Source organism: Rhinolophus sinicus, chromosome 14 (genome assembly GCF_057876585.1).
Source record: "Rhinolophus sinicus isolate RSI-liver-muscle chromosome 14, RSI-T2T, whole genome shotgun sequence".
In the NCBI taxonomy this organism is placed as follows: domain Eukaryota; kingdom Metazoa; phylum Chordata; class Mammalia; order Chiroptera; family Rhinolophidae; genus Rhinolophus; species Rhinolophus sinicus.
Genome location: NC_142514.1, coordinates 114,291,537 through 114,309,899, shown reverse-complemented (window position 1 = coordinate 114,309,899; position 18,363 = coordinate 114,291,537).

Genomic DNA, 18,363 nt, shown 5'->3' with positions numbered 1-18,363 from the left:
AACTCTATAACATTATTTTTACTAAAATTGAACAGAATCTGAGAATGTCAAAATGATATTTCAGTTACATTTTCAGTGTAAAATACATATGAATTTTATATGATGCCAGTATTTTATAGCTTTAGGAATATAAAAATGCATATAACTTCTTTGTTTTCTGTTTCATATAATGATTATATCTGCTGCTTCTGCTATGTGCCAAACACACTGCTAACCACTATTCATATAAATTGAACAAGACAGGCACAATCTCAACAGTCTTAGGGGGAAATAGATAATTAGTGTGTAATAAGCATTATGATAAGATGCAGGCTCCTATGAGGGAACTGATGCAGATTCGAGAGTTCAGGGAAATCTTCCTGGAGAAAGTGATTTTAAGTTGGGACCTGCAGAATTAGGAATTAGACAAACGGAAAAACATGTGAAAACTCATAAAGATTAGCTGGAGTAAGACAAATTACAAGAACTAAATAAAAATCTATTGTTCTATATAATTTGGATAAGGAGATGAGTGGCAGAACTAAGCCTGGAAAAGTAAGCTTGGGCCATATCATGAAGATCCTTGTGTAACAAGATCATAGTGTGTACTTGAGCCTAAAGGAATCATTGAAAGTTTTAAGCCAGGAAATTCCAAGATCAGATTACTGTAGCTTCAATACAGGAAAATGAATAAGTTGGTACAAGACTGAATGTAAGGATATGTGTGAGAGAGTAAGCCCAGACAAGAGTAATTTTTGTGAGGATACAGAGAAGTGGGAGAGGTAAGGGGTCTCTATTTGGTATAACTGACAAGAATCGCTGATTCCGTGAATGTAAAGGATGGGACAAAGAAGAAGTTATCAAAGATGACAAGCTTAAATCAGGTGTTTGCTAATGCCATTCACTGAGAAGAGACAAAGAATCAGAGATCTTTGACGTCATGTGTGAGGAGCTGTCCTGTCCCTAATGTGAGACCCAAGACAAAAGCATGAATGAGTCCTCCCTGCATATGTCTGACTGTGTGAACATTACAAAGCAAGAAGTAAACAGTTGAATAAAAGGTGTTCTATTGCCTTGCCTTCTTAACAACATGGAAGGCCAGTTTCAAGTTTTGATTTCTTGGACTCCCCCAAAGTTTTGCGCTGGCAAACTATGGTAGAGAAATAGTTGGTCCCGACACCCCCTTCACTTTCCACCACTGACCTTGTGTCACTTATGTGAAGACCTCAGCCGACATGTCCACTCCCCTTGGAAACAGACACCCCTTGAACACCCACCCCTCAGGTGTAGGGGCAAGCATGCCAAGGCCTGCAGTCAAGGGACAGCACCTGGGAAGAATCCATGCAGGCCCAGGAGGAAACTGTGAGGTCCTGGAATAGGAAGTGAGGTCCCGAAGTGGGGTCCCTTAGAGCACACATCCCTTAGTCCTGACAACTTCTCAGCCTGTGCACAGGGAGTCAGCTATAGAGTAGCCAAAGAAGAGTGCTTTAAATCATAAGGTCCACAGCTTACTTTCCTCCAGCCTGTGTCTGTTGGGAAGGGGGTGTGGTGAAAGTTGGATGCAGAGAGAAAGTTATATGAATTCAGTTAGGAACAGGTCCAATTAGAATTGTTGGTAGGATGTTTAAGTAACAACATTCTAAATAATAGTATGTCTAAATAACAATGCCTGTTTAAGTACAGGCACTTTTTTAGAAAACAAATGTATTGGTTTGCTACAGCTGTCATAACAAAACATCACAGAATGGGTTGCTTCAGAAACAGAAATTTATTTTCTTATCATTCTGGAGGCTGGAAGTCCAAGTTTAAGATTCCAGCACATTTCCTTTCTCTAGAAACCTCTTTCTTCATCTTCCAGATAGCCACTTTCTTGCTGGGTCTTCTGATAATTGTCCCTTTGTGCATACCAGCTCCCAGTATCTTCTTGTGTGTCCAAATTTCCTCTCCTTATAAGACCTTCAGTCAGACTAGATTAGGGTCCACCCTAACAACTTTATTTTAACTCAATCACCTCTTTAAAGTCCCTATCTCCAAATACAGTCACATTCGGAGGTACTTGAAGTTGGTGCCTCAACATACGAATTTTAGAGGTATACAATTCAGATCACAATAGCCAATCTGGCCAAAACATAGGCTTGAGTGATATCAATTGCTATAGATTGAATTGTGCCCTTCCAATACATATGTTGAACTCCTAACCCCCAATGTCACAGTACTTGGAGGTGGAGCCTTTCAGATGTAACTAGGTTTAGATATGGTCATCAAGAATGGCCCCTAAGTCTGAGGTTAGTGCCCCTATAAGAAGATATATCAGAGAGCTCACTCACTCACTCTGTCTGTCATGGGAGGGCACATCATGAAGGAAGCCATCTGCAAGCCAGGGAGAGAGGTCTCACCAGTAACTGCTCATGCTGGCACACTGATCTCAGACTTCCAGCTTCCAGAACTGTGAGAAAATAAGTTTCTGTTGTTTAACCACCCAATCTACTGTATTTTGAATGGCAAACTAAAACATCAATAAACAAATAGCAGTTGAAGGCATGTGAGCAATAAGATTAGCTGAGAAAGAGTGTCCAGGGAAGAACCCTGAGGAATGCCACCATTTAAAGCACAGGCACAGACAGAGAGGCCTGTAAAGAAAAATAGAAAAAATGAAATAAAGAAATAAAATTGAAGGGGGACAACATTTATTTTATTATATGATAATGTGGCTTACATAATTATAAATCAGAAAGCATAAACCTAATAAATAAAAAAAGGAATCTGTGATGGTTAATTTTATGTCATGGGTGTTCACATATTTGGTCAGCCATTTTTCTGGTGTGGCTGAGTAGCATTAACACTTATTGGGTAGACTGAGTAAAAAGGATTGCCCTCCCTAACATGGGTGGGCCTCACTCAATAGATTGAAGGCCTGAAGAGAACAAACAGACTAGACTGACACTCCTGTGAGTGTGAGAGAATCTTCCTGATTGATTGCCTGGAGCTGGGACATAGGGTTTTGTTTTTCTGTGTTTTGTTTTTTTGTTTCTCCTGCCTTCAGACTTGAACTAAAACATTGGCATTTCTTAGATCTTGAGTTTCCTAACTTTTGGACAGGAACTATACCCCGGGCTCTCCAGGTGGTACGTGAAGATGTTGCAAGTGATCAGCCTTCATAATCATCCCTTATAATGCCTTACAATAATCACACTCTCTCTCTGATATATCAGCGTTCTCTTAATACAGAATCTAAGTCAATATTATCCAAATATTCCAAAACAACAGGCAATTTCAGTAACAATTTGCCAAATACATCCATTTTTAAGAAATCAAAAAGTTATACATTTGAAGAAATTTTATTATCAGATTATCAAAAAAAGAAAAAAATCCAGGAAATATACAGAATAAATATACAGAAATATGCTATGCTTTCAATGACATATCGTAAGTGAATAGGCCATACTACTGTTTAAAAACAGGTATAAATTAATCTTTACCAATTAATAACAGTTCTGACAGAATGAGTTTACTGTAAGATATGAAAAAATGAGAAAAAATCTTATTTAAACAAAAATAGAATAAAAATGATAGAGAATATGCATCATTCAATATATAAACTATTGAACCCTAATCTGAGACAGACATCATGCTGTTTGATGTAACTAGAGAGATACCTGAGATATGCAACAAAGGGAGAAAAGACATAGGAGGTATGACAATTAAGTACGCAAACTTGTTGCAACAATGTTGAGGGCAGTACTTTATTTTCTAGGGTCCTGTGCTTTAATACCCTGTCTTTAGGGACTTCTTTGTGACTGGATGTAATCAGTATGCCATGAATTTTTGACACTTTTGTATTTTAGTTAATAAATAATTAGTATTTATTGAGCATCTGTTTTGTACTTAGTACTAAGTAATCAAAATATTTAGCAAAAAAAGGTTGAATTCAGACATTTTACGAATACTAACAAAAATTATTTTAATTTATTTTAACCAAATATAATGTCTCATAGGAGACCTTATACAGCTATAAAAATCCTTACAAGTTTATTGACCAAAATTACTAGTAAAACATTTAATCAAAACAATGTAAATAATAACAAGAATAACCTAGACTTAGGTAATTGTTAAACATGAATTAACTCAATCCTTCAGAGAACTGCTTGTCAGAGGTGCTATTACTGTCTTCCCCTTTTGTATAGATGAGAAACCTGAGACAAAGAGTTTATTAAAATCTAGTCTCCAACTAAAAAGTAATGGAGAAGAGATTTGCACCCAGTCAATTTTTCATCAGAGTCTACTCTCTAAAACAATTTGTAGAAAATATACTCTATATAACTATTAAATTTAAAATGCACCACATTTTGAGACAAATAATAAAATTGAAAATGAAAAAAAATAAAAATATTTCTTACTAAACAGAGGCTAAATAAATCCCAGATAGATTGAAAAGTTAAGTTTTACAAAAATATACATTAAAATAAAACCATAGAGATATATAGTGGAGCTATATACATATATATGAATAGTGATCAAAGTGTTGAAGAAGGAAAAGTTCTCTAAGTTTAGAAACAAAGGAATTATTAAAAAGGATGAGAGGAACATATTTCATTATCCTAAACAACTAAAATCATCTACCACGTATGACAAAAATGATGGTTAAATTAACAAACACAAATTAGGAGTATATTTGCAATAAATGGAAACATCAAAAGGTATCAGTAACATAAAATTTTATAAGTTTAATTCACTGGTCTAAATTATTAATATTTTTATCTGTAAAAGAGGAACAGAAAGAGCATTAAAAACTTTTAGAGGAAACAAAATCTCAAATTCATACTCACGCGCGTGCACGCTCACGCGCGCACACTCACAAACACACACACACACCAGGGGTGCCAAAAAATGTATACAAGTGGACACTTGGATCAACGTTGCTCAAGCAGTAGTTTGCCATTCTGAGAAGTGTCTGAATGCTGATGATAACCACGTTGAACACTTCTTCTAATTGTAGAAGTTAAACATGACTTGTATTCGTCTTTTATTATTGGTATTGAGTATTATAATTTTAATAGTGTTTTCCTTTCTTAAAATGTGTATACATTTTTTTCACTATACACACACACACACACACACACACACACACACAAAGGGTGCCAAAAAATGTATACACATCTTAAGAGAGGAAAACTGTATTAAAATTGTAATGCTCAATATATACTGAACACAAAAAATGAATACAAGTCACATTTTACTTCTGCAGTCACAAGAAGTGCTCGAAATGGTTACTATCAGCGTCCAGACACTTCTAAGTATGGCAAACTACTGCTTGAGCAACGTTGACCAAAGTGTCCACTTGTATACATTTTTTGGCACCCCTGATATATATATATTCATATGAAATATATGAAATAAATTCAAAATTCACAAAAGAATAACTACAATAAATTTAGAATTATAGAAAAACATTTATTTCCTTTGATAATACCATTATTATACATTTTAAGTATTATATATTATTTTCATTATTTAAATTAGGAAATATTTATAAGATACCCAATGCTGCTAAGAGTCAAATAAAAAGGATACTCTCATATATTAGCATGTAAATCTAATATCTGATATTATCAGTAGCCATATAACATTAATAGACTATATAATACAGAAATTTGTGAAAAGAGTAAGAAAAACTGCAAATAATCTAGATATCCAATCTCTGGTGGAATGTTAAACCTAGATTGTACCAACTTAGAGAAATGCTAGACATTTTATTCTTTATATATAAATAAAGAGAAGATGTTGACACAACATTAAGTGAAAAGTACAGGACATAATATTGTATAGTGAGTATAAAAATTTATGTTCTTATTTATATGTCAATAGTTTTCTATCAAGATATAGATATAACTATCAGTGTAAGTAGGTATGTCTGTGTGTTTGTAGACAGAGAGAAAGAGAGAGAATCTAAAATGAAATTTATCAATATGCCAACTAATTTATGTGGGCTACTGTTTTTGAGTTTCTAAACACCTTTATTAAGCATGGATTATTTTTAGAATTTGATTTTAAAAATCAATAAAGCAATGGAAACAACATATGAATAAGATAATATAATGAATTTCAAAAATCTTTCTTGAAAAAATATCAGAATTAAAATACATGCTATTATTTTCTCTAATACTTTGTTACTTATATATGAAATATTTCATAAAGGCCATGAGATTTGGGAAAATGCCAGCATAAAGCCACAACTATTTTTCGTCATTTATGAATGTACTTGTCAGAAAAAGAGACCGAAAGTTCATTTGCTTTTGTGAACTGCTGCCTTATATTCAGACATACACTTCGGGTTATAATTCAAAGATAAAACCTGAGAATACTCTCCTGAGCTGAAAATTAAGTCCTGGGAGACTCAGAGGTAATAAAATCATCCAACTGCTCATGGAATTCTACTCTTGCCTTACATTCTTGGCCCTCTTGGCCATTTCAGAGTTATCCTCATGGGGAGAGAGATGACTATCATAATTGCTCCATTACAGGACAGCGTGTTTCCTGAGATCATGAGCCATTGTAACAGGGCTATTGAAAAACAATGGCCCTCTCCAGAGTCAAGTGGGTAGCCTATGAATTTCTGGGAACAAGATAATAGAATTTTTTCTCATATATTTTTCAAGTGGACAACTATATTCTAATACATTATTCCTCTATACTCTGTTACATTGAAAGAATAATTCTAATAAATATTATAAGGTCAACATGGTTTTTCCTCCTGCCTTAGAAATTATAAAGTCAAAGAGATGCTTTGCCAGAAACGTCACAGTTGCTGTTTTCTAGTGTTAAGTGATTTTACTAATTCAGTTTTGCTCAAGAAGCTGAGGTACATTTATTTTACAAGGCACAAATTAGTAATCTATTAGTATTCCCTATTCTATGGACAAATATAATTAAATTTAAAATGGCATATTTATGGGAACAGGAACAAATTAAGAAACAAAATTTTAGCATGAAAGGCAAAGTCAAGTCATTCTTCTTTTGGGGGTTATTTTAGAGAATTCTAATTTCATGAAATCTTAAAATATTTTTTTCCATCTTTCAAAGATTTTGGTGGTCCTCCTTTTCTTTTCCTCTGCCCATTTCTAATCTATTTTATCTCCTCATTACCATTAGTTTTATTAAGTTATTTAATTAATCAATAATCTCGTCCATCACCTCCATAACCATGAATTTCAGAATCATGGGCCATAGCCAGAAATAACTTACCTATTCTGATCTAACCTCTGGAAGTCTATTTTACCACAAAAATTCCCTGAAAGTGGGAAGACAATATTTAACATTTTTTTCCTTCTTGTTTATGTGGTCTTTTGAAATTGTTAATTATAATTCTGTTTAATACTTTAAGGTCCCAGAAAATATATATTATTGAAGTTGTTTTATACCATATAATGTACAATAAATATATCTTTTAATGACACTAAAAGTTACTGAATTAACTTAATTCCATAAGCAGCCATAAAAAATGACAATGTATTTGGGGTTAAAATATATATTCAACAAACATACAAAAATATATAAAGTATAAAGTTTTTGTTGTCATGTTGATATGACTTACTTACTTTTCAGGTATAAAGTCACTTTGAAAAATGCACATAATCACTTAATCACGGAGAGAGAGAGAGATCACAAGTTCTCTGGTATCTTTTCTTATAGGAGCACTAATCCCATCATAAGGTATCCATTTTCGTGATCTCATCTAAACCTAATTATGTTTCTAAGGCTCTACCTCTAAATGCCGTCACATTGGGACTTAGGATTTCCACATATGAATTTGAGGGGCACACCATTCAGTGCTACCACTGAATTGTTATCAATATGTACTATCAGTATAATATGTATCACTATTAATACATGGCACGCATGTATTGATTATGTGTCAGATACTATGCTAGCACTGGGTATATATTGGCAAACAAGTGTATCATGTTTCCTGCTCTTGTGGAGATTTTGGTCTAATTGGGTGATCCAGAAAATAATATAATATAGTTCATGATTAGTATTCTTGGGAAAATGTAGGGAATATGGGAGTACATAGAGAGGTATCTCATCCATAGATCCATAGTCAGGAAAGACTTCTCTGTAAAACTGTTCTTAAGCTGAAAGCCAGTACAGGTTAGCCAGGTGAAGGGGGCAGAGCAAGATTTATAGGCAGAAGGAACGGTATGCATGGAGTCCTTTAGTCAAGATGGAGTAGGGTGAAATAAAGTACTTGAAATACATAGCAGCTGAAGCCTATTTTTTATTTTTAATCACATATTTTGATAAAACAGGCTGGTGAGAGATGTTGCAGAGGTTAGCAAGGACCATATAATTCAAGAATGTGTAATGCATATTAAGAACTGAATGCGTACTATGACCAAGCTCATAGCAATTTTAATTCCCTAAAGAAGAAAGACTGTCTGTAAAACCCATTATATAGAGTAGCTAAAGCAAATTTATTCTCGCACTCTAACCAACTGAGCCATCCAGCCACCCCATGCAAATTTAGTCTCTATTAAGTTGATGAGGAATGCAAAAAATATAATTTCCTCAAGTTTATGAAGATAATTCAGTTTGAAAATAGCATTGATGTTATATATCATTATTTCCTCTTTATGTAGTAATCATACTTGAATTCAAAATTGTGTGAAAGCAACACAGGGACCTGGCTATGTATGTAATGAGACAGACTACAAGAAAAATTCTAATACAACTGCCAGTGTCTCACGTGCCACATTAGACTCTGTCCTTTATTTATAGGGTCACTTTAAAGGCATTTATTGAAAATATATTATGAGTTTAGCACTAAGTAGCTGTGATATGCCAATGAATAAAACAATCATCCCTACCCTCATCAAGTTTATATTATAGGAGGATAATAGTGAAATGTTAAATAAGGTGATGGATGCTTTGAAGTAGAAAAATAGAACAGGAGTAGACTATCAAGAGAAACTAGATTAGGAATAATCAATGGTTAAAATGTTTAATGTGATGTCCAAAGTAGTCTAATTCAGAAAGTGGGTATTGAATAAAACTTGAAAGAGACTAGCCATGCAGATATTGGAAGGAGGAACATACAGACAGAGGGAAGAATGTTCTAGGCATAGAACGGACAGTATGAAGGTATTAACAAGGGAGCATTCTTGGTATTTAAGGCAATAGAAGAAGGCTAATGTGCCTGCATTGAGTAAATAAGAAGGAAAGAACACTAGAAGATGAGATTAAAATATAAGGGAGGTCATCTCTTTGAGTGCTTTATAGGTTATTGTAAAGGTTTTGGCTTTTATTGTAAATTAAATGCAAAGTCATTGCAGGGTTTTGAATAGAGGGGTGATATAATCGAATTTATTTAAAATAAATCACTTTAGTTACTGTGGTATGCAAAATAATGGCCCCTCGGAGATATTTACATACTAATAACTTGAATCTTTAAATATATTACCTTATATGGCAAAAGGGGATTTATAGAAGTGATTAAGGTTAAATAATTTGAGATAGTGTATCTGGGTGGATCCCATCTAATCACGTAAGTGAAGAATTTGGAAAGTGAAAAAGGAAGGCGGAAGGTTGGATCAGAAAGTTGCAACATGTAAAGGACTCTATCTACCGTTGCTGGCTGTAAATATGAAAGGGACCAGCTGCCAAGGTATGTGCTAGCCTCTGAAAGCTGAGAATGGCTCTAAGTTTACATGCATCAAGAAAATAGGAACCTCAGTCTTAAAACCAAAAGGAACGCAATTCTGCCAACAACTGAAATCAATAGGAGACACATTCTCCCATAGTGTCTCCAGAAAAGAACATGGTCTGCCAACACCTCAATTTTTATCCAATTAGATCTTTACCAGATTTCTGATCTGTAGAACTGTAAGATAATAAATTTGTCCTATGTTAAGCCACTAAGTCTATGGTGATTTGTTAGAACAGCAACAGAAAACTAATACAACTCTGTTAAGAAAAATGTTATGGAAGATGGGAAGGAAAGGTGAAATGAAGAGAATTAGAAAGCTACTGTAGTAATCAGGTGAGGGATGATGGTTTGGATAAAGGTGGTAGCTGTGAATGTGGAAAAGAATCCAATTCTAACTATCTTCTGAAGGTAAAGCCAACAGGATTTCTTGACAGATTGGATATAGAGTATGAGGAAGAGTCAAAGATCGCTCCAAGATTGTTGGCCTGAGTAAACGAACAGATAGAATTGCTGTTAAATAAAATGGAGAAGATTGTGACAGGAGCAATTTTGGGTGAAAGCCCAATTTGGGTGAAAGCCCAAGGGATCAACTGGGGTGTAATCTAGACATCTGAGTAAAATCTGAAATAAGGAGCTGAATATGAAAGTCTGAGCACATAAGAGAGGACTGGGCTGGTAACAGAAATGTGGGTGTCAGTGGCATGTAGATTGCTATAGACTGGATAGATCACACATGGAATAAGTGTCGATAAAGCTATGTTTGGGTGAACATTTTTCTCCAGAAATATTGAAATTAAAAATATGTACATTTGGTAAAGTAGCCAATGACATGTTTGGAGAAGTTGTCCTTCCAGATCATTTCCTTTTATGACAGGAAGAACACAAGACCCATAGAACATGTGGACATTTGGACACAGGGTGCTTAGGACGGACATAGAAGACACTGGGATCCAGACAGAAGGGACCTGGATATACAAAAAGAAACATTGTTTATTGGGTAGTGCTGCCAAATTCCTTCTCTAATAAGCACTTTTAAAAAAATTCTGACAACATTCCAAGCTAGAAGCTGAAGCACACTTAGCACATTAGTGCCTGGCTCCGTGCTCTGTTTGCCTTTGTAAAATGGTTCCATCACTTGAACAAACTTTTAGTTTCTTCATATACAGCAACCCCTTGTGAAAGACTGGTAACAGGTAAACCTGAAATACAAGAGCCACTCTGAAACAGAATTGAGCAGACTCAGATGTCTATTTTTCCCCACCCCAAAAAGGCACAGCAGAATGTGCCAGATGCTGTGCTAAAAGTACTCTATGAAATTAATATGATATGTACATGAGTTTATTTGCAATTAACATTTTTATAATAGAAAATATTCATAGCAGATTTTTTCATTTGCAAAACTATTCTAAATAATCCAATTGTCTATGAACAGATAATGAATTAATAAATATTCTTACAATGGAATAATACAAAACATTGAAAATGAATGAACCAAACTTACAAAAAATTTCACAAATATTAAGGGAGAAGAAGGTGAGTTACCCAAGAACATATACAGTTCAACAGTTTAACTTCTTCTATATAAAAGAACACAAATAACTGCTTTAGATATCATATGCATATGGTACAATTAAATAAAAACAAAATAATAATAATAATAAACAAAAATATTAAGAATAGTGATTATCTATGTAGAAGAGGAGTGGCAATAAATAGACTCAGCAGGGTGGACAGGATAGTTTCCATGAGGTTGTTCAAGTTCTAATTCTGTAACCAGGTGGGAGGTATAAGCATGTTCATTTTGTTACCATTAATATTTGCAATTTGATTTGCTTTTCAAGAATATCTATTCTTTATAGACATAACACTTCATAATATAACAAATAAATTACGTGAATGAATAAACAATTTCTGAGAAGAGTAGATTATAAAATGTGATGACATTTATGACTATTACAAAGAAATAAGTGAAAATACTATATTTTTGAATACCAATACTCTTTGATTTATGATGGGGTTATATCCCAATAAATCCATTGTAAGTTCAAAATATCACAATTCAGAAATGTGCTTAATACACCTAATTCACCAAAATCATAGCTTAAACTAGCTTACCTTAAGCATACAACACTTACATTAGCCTGCAGTTGGATGATTATCTTAACTTTCATCTGAAGAGTAATCGCCTTCCTCTTCCTCTTCTCACTATAAGCAGAAGACACATATGGGTGTTTTGTAGACATGATAGGATGCAAAAACATAGAGCACAATATCCAAAAACACTGGCAACACAGTGCACTGTAGAGCATCAGGTGTTTGCCCTCATAATCGTATGGCTCACTGGGAGCTGTCGCTCGCTCTGCTGCTGGCCGGCATCATGAGAGACTATTATACCTCACATTTGATACACTGTATTAGATTGACATAATTTATACATTAGTTTACTTATAATTAACATTTTCACAATATAAATATTCATAGCAGATATTTTCATTTGCAAAAATATTTTTTCATTTGCAAGAAAAGATATAAAATTCAAAGTACAGTTTCTACTGAGTGTATATTACTTTTGCACCATTGTTAAGTTAGAAATTTGTAAGTCAAACCATCATAAGTTGGGGACCATTTGTACACATGGGGGACCCATGTAAGTCACCATTTCCCTTTTCCTAGCATTCCTCTAATAGATATGAAAACATGGGCAAGATTATACACACCCGTTTCAGATTTTTAGTGCTATGCAGCAATAAATATTTGATAGATTGAAACAATTTATTTTCTGTCATGTTCTGTGAGCTGATTGGGCTCATTTGGATGGTTTATGCTTCGATTTTTTTTCAGAGGGCTGCAGAAGGATGGCAGCAGGGTTGGAGCCACTAGAAAGTTCTTTGCCTGGATCCTCCTTTGTCTCTTTTTTCACATTGTGGCTCATCCTCTAGGGCCTTACCATGGGACTTAAGCTTCCCACAGTATGGCAGTCTCAATGGTGTCATACTTTTCACAAGGTGGCTATCTTTCATGAGTCAATAAGAGAAACCACCATCAGTGAAGACTCTGCACAGAACTGGCCTAGCATCACATTTGCCACTGTTGAAAACAGTCTCAGAGCTTGCCCCCATTCAATTCCATCTATTATTGCATGATTTGCACAGCCACTTTGAGAATCACTAGGGGATGCATAATATTATTGTGGCCATTTTTTGAAAATACAATCTGCTGCAATATCTACTTCAAACTAATGGTAATCACAGTGGAACAAGGAAGAAGAAAAATGAAACAGGTAATGTTGCAAACAGAATTTTAACTCCACTTGCATTATTTGATCTCGAAAAATGAAGTATCCAAAGTAAATGTGACAAACCAGTTTGCTAGCACACAAATATTTATGATGTTACTCTCTATCCATTTTTATATTTTAGTATTTTGTAATTTTAAAAAAAGCATTCACCATTTCAGAATAAAGGTATTATAGATTTCAAAACTTGGAAGAAACTCTTTCTATCTTAAATCTATCTGTATCTAAAGTGCCATATAATATTGCATGTCAGAAATTTTAGTTTTGGATAGTTTTTAAATATTTAAGTTGCAGATTTTCCTTTTGAAGCAGCTAAAAGATAATTCTACTTTCAAAATAATTAAAAATATATAATCAGCAACTCTGTAACACTGTTTTATTTCCCTGAATAAAATATAATTCAATAATTCTTGATTTAAAATTCTTTTCATGAAGTTATATTAAATGCACTATGATATTTCTGTAAATTTTATATTAAAAAAAAAAATCACACCCTTGTAGCCCTTCATTACAAAAACAGAACTGCAACTTAAATATGAATTCCAATTTAGAATATTAGATAATTAATTGATCTTGCTCTGTTTTCTAATTCTTTCATTGATTAATAGCTGTAAGAAGCTAAAGAACACTACAATTCTAAGAAATGAAAGACATGGGAGTCAGCTAAGGTTAATCATAGACCCTGGCTTACATGTTAATCTAGCATTGGCTTGGTAAGATATAAAACTCTTCAATCAAAAATCCTTCTAAATGTCACTAATTCTAAGGGAATGATTTAGTGATTTCACAAACTGTTTTTTGGATCTACACTGCTATGCTTTATTTGCCACATAATCTAAAATCAGTTTTATGAACATGGAGTATGATTTGTGTCAGGCATGCATAATTTTAAAAGCCCTGGTCGAAGAGGGAACCGTGTAAGCCACTATTTCCCTTTTCCTAGCATTCCTCTAAAAGATACACAACATTTATTGGTCAAATGCATATGGAAGGTCTTGCTTCAAAATGAGGAAATCCTGTGTTTCTGCTATTTGTGATATACTGACGTAATCACAAGATTCTTGGTAACAAAGACGCGACTAGCAGCTATTTGGTTTTTTTAGCACTGTAAGTGTGTCAGTCCTGAAATTCTTATTTAAGACAATATATGAATTGCAATTTGAGAAAGAAGCAATGAAATAGCATAAACTCCAATATATATTTAAATTAAAAATTTTTGTAATTATGAAAATGCAATTTTTGAAAAATGAAAAAAATCCATTTTATCTACAGTTTTTATCCACAAGTCAAGTGAGCAGGAAACTTAAGTGTATTTTTGTGATTTAAATTCATTTTAATTTTGAGAGAGCTTATTCTGTTGGGTAGGAGAAACTTGGTATCTGTGAGCTTCCATCTCCATTTTCCTGTGCCTCTGGCTAAATTTTGGTGGTCTTACAGAGGGCCGAGGTGTTGGAGGAGGGGCCATTTTACATTCAATCCATTTATACTTATAGGGATCTGTGGAGATGCTTGTCCTCCCATACTGGCTGGGACATTTACAGATGGCAGCTGTGATGCCCCTCATTTCCATAAGTTTCCTTCAGATCTGGGAGATCTTTCATATATTTCTTTCACCTTTGAGGACTGAAACTTATGTTGGTGCTTCTTTTCTTTGCTCTGGATTATGAACATCTTTGTGAGACCATCTGTTGTTCCCACCTGCCTAGACACCTCATATAGACAGTCCCTACATCCAACAAATAGAAAAAGAACTTCTATAAATTAATAAGAAGCGTATAGATAAACCGTTAAAAACTTGAACAAAAGTCTTGAAAAGGGACTTCAACAGAGGATATTCAAAAGAAGCATGTGCAAACATAATCAATATCATTAGTTATCAGAAAAATACAAATTAAAATCACAATGAGACACCATTACATAGTGTAGATAATTTTTTAAATGAAAAAGCTGTTATATATGTAAAGTGATTAGGCCTCTCTTACAGGAGGAGTTATAAGTTAGTACTACTACTCTTAAACTTGTGGACATTATCAATTATGAATAAAAATATGAGCCTTTAGTTTTTATTTATTTGTCCATCTATCTACCCACTCAAGCACAAGTACATCGAGATATGTGTTATTCATAATATCCAAAATTTATACCAGGAATATAACGGATAAATAATTGTGGTATATTCAGGAAATGAAACACAGTAGATCAATAGGTTTCAAAGTGTGATTCCTGCTTTGGAGACTCCAGAGGTGTGGCTCCAGATTCTGTTTTTTAACAAACCCTTCAGGTGATTCTGATGCATGCCTAGGTTGAGACACACTGCTCTATAGGCAAAAAATGAATATATGAAAAAATGAATATATACCATATCATGAAAAAATCTGTGGTTATAGACTGAGAGGGAACATGGGGGAAATTCTGGGTTAATTTTTTGTTTGGATGCTGGTTACAAGGTATTTACTTCGGCAACATTTGTAACTCTATATACTTATAAGTTGTTAATTATATGTGTGTGTATATATATGTGTACATTTATACATATACACACAATACATATGGATATATATTATATACAAAAAAATGTTGAAAAATATATTTTCCCAATCCTAACTCAGTCCTTTTAGCGTTTTATACCCAATAATGTATGGTTATGATCTCTCTTAAATTAGATACCATACTTCTACATGAAAGATAAAATTGACGTATTTGTTAAAAAAAAAGACTGTCTACTACAAGAAAATTCATCTAACCGACTAATTATACTTTGAGCATTTCTGTCTGTATGTTAGAATTTAACAAAAACTGTACAAGAATATAAATTAAATATTTTCTTGGTAGTCATTCGTGTCACAATTGTTAATCAGATGGTATTAATGACTTTATTTGTCGATCACAATACCATGTGGTAGGTATTAGGTTGGTGCAAAAGTAATTGCAGTTTTTGCCTTTTAAAATGCCATTACTTTTGCACCAACCTAATATTTCACATATGACACTTTATTAAAACTTGCTATGAAATGAATAGTATTCTTATCTTGGAGATAAAGATACTAAAGGTTAGAGAAACTGCATAATGTCTTCAAAATAGTAAGCGATAAACTCAGGATTGGAAATTAAGTCTGTCTGATTTCAAGTTCACAATCTTTCTACGTTATCTTATGATCACATTGTAACAGAAGCAGAGATTTGTACTTTCCCAATAGATGAACAAAATAATTATTAAATCTACCTGGAATAAATGATAGGAAAGGCGAAGGAGGTTGATAATGCTACGTATATTATATATTCTCCATGAACTGGCTGAGATTATAGATGGTCAAAGTTGGAAGGCATCTTAAAAGTCATCTAATTAGACCACCTTGAATTCCCTTTGAAATTACCTCCAGCAACTAAGAACTTGATTTTTTATGAGCTAGCCCTTTTTTTACAAACTATCTATTAGAAAAACTTATCCTATATTGAGGCCAAACACATTTCTCTGTGTCTTTTACCCAAAGGTTCCAATCTGTCTGTTATAAAAAAAATAAAATAAAATAAAATGTTCATTCACATGACAGAACATCAAATATTCAAAGAAAGCCACATTTTTTGTCCTTTGAGTCTATTCTTTCCTTGGTGCCTCCAACTGCTTTTAATATTACCTGACTTCTGAGTCACTTTGTCATCCTGATCTTTCTCCTCTGACTTATTCAATTTGTTTATATCTCCTTTAAAGAATGGTCATATTTAGGTGTTGTCTAAATATGACAACAAAGCAAAGCAAGAACACTTCATTTCTTTTCTTTCAAACCTCAAGTTCCTTTCATTACATCAGAGAATTCCAGTAACCAGAATAAAAGAAACTTCCTTTTGTGGTTTAAGATAAGCTTCTGTAAGGATCAGATACTTGTAAGAGCTTAGGAAGGGACAAGATTTTAATAACTATGATCACAGAATGTGGAAATAGTTCATCCTCAGTTTCTATCAGAATTAAATGAGATGACCCAATAAATCCATGTTAGAGTCCTAAACAGAAAGCCTAACAGTTAATGTGTGTACACATCTAAGCTGTGTGAACTAGAGAAATGTTTTCCCCTCTTTAAGTCTCAGCTTCCTTACTATTAAAAATAGATTGAATGGATTAAGTGAAAAAATACTATGAAAGTAACGTGCTTAATATATAATAGCTTCCTTCTCTCTTTCCACAGTTCCCCAAAAGGGCTGGCATATTCAAATGGCAGACATCATTATCACTATCGTCACCATCACAACTACCATCATCATCATCATCATCATCATCATCATCATTGCAAACATTTGGTACAAGCTTACGTGTGTGCCAGACATTTTCCCAGCCCTTTGCATGTTTTATTTTATTTAATTTAAATGTTACATTCATCTCCTATAGTAGCTACACGTATTAATCTCATTTTACATATGAGGAAACTAAGGCACAGAATGGTTAATAACTTGACATTCCCTAGTTTACACAGATAGTAAATGATGATGTAGAGTTCTAAAATAGAGGTTCTAAGACTCTTACGAATGAAAGAAATCTCTAAATCTGTGTCTTCTTTATCCATACATTTGGGCATACATGCTTGCCTTTAATCGAAGAGCTATTGAGCACTTTACTATGAGCTAAGCACTTTCATAACTAAATATGACTAAGACACAATCTACTCTTCCGGGGAGCTCATATCCTAGAGGCAACACTAATATTAATGCAGTCAAACCAATAGAACAAAGAGAAATTATAATATGCTGTGATACATCCTGTAGAATAGAGGAAACTAATAGCCATGAATAGGATTGAAGGATTAATAGGCATGAAGGGTCAGGAGGCAAACTCTTTCTAAAAAGAGAAAACATCAAATCCAAATACTTAGGATCTCACTATAGAACTTTCTTGTGTTAAGTAATTTTTAAATTAGTTTTGTGGAACCAAAGGTGAAGTAAAAAAGGGCCCTCACATGTGATGAGACTGCAAAGGTATTTATAGATCCAATCTAGATATAATGCTTGTGAGTTTTGGACTTTATCCCAAAAGTAACATAGAATTTCTGAAGAATTTTCATCATGGAAATAATATGGGTATTTTGAGGTTTTATCATTCAGGCAGTGCTGTGAAAATTAATACAGTGAAAAGTATTGGGAAAACTGGTGTCAGAGGATTAGTAACCTGTGGAATTTCTACCGATTAAAAAAAAAGTGATGAGACACGGAAGTGGAAGATAGAGAGAAGGGGGCAAGTATAAGACACACTGGCAAGAGTGAATCAGTTACACATGGTGACTGCGGGGGGCTGAGGAGGTGAAATAATAGCGAAAACCAAGGTTGAGTCCCATTTTGTTAAAATGCATCTACTTTGAGGATGCCCATAATCTTGTTTTTCTCCTTAAATATAATGTCC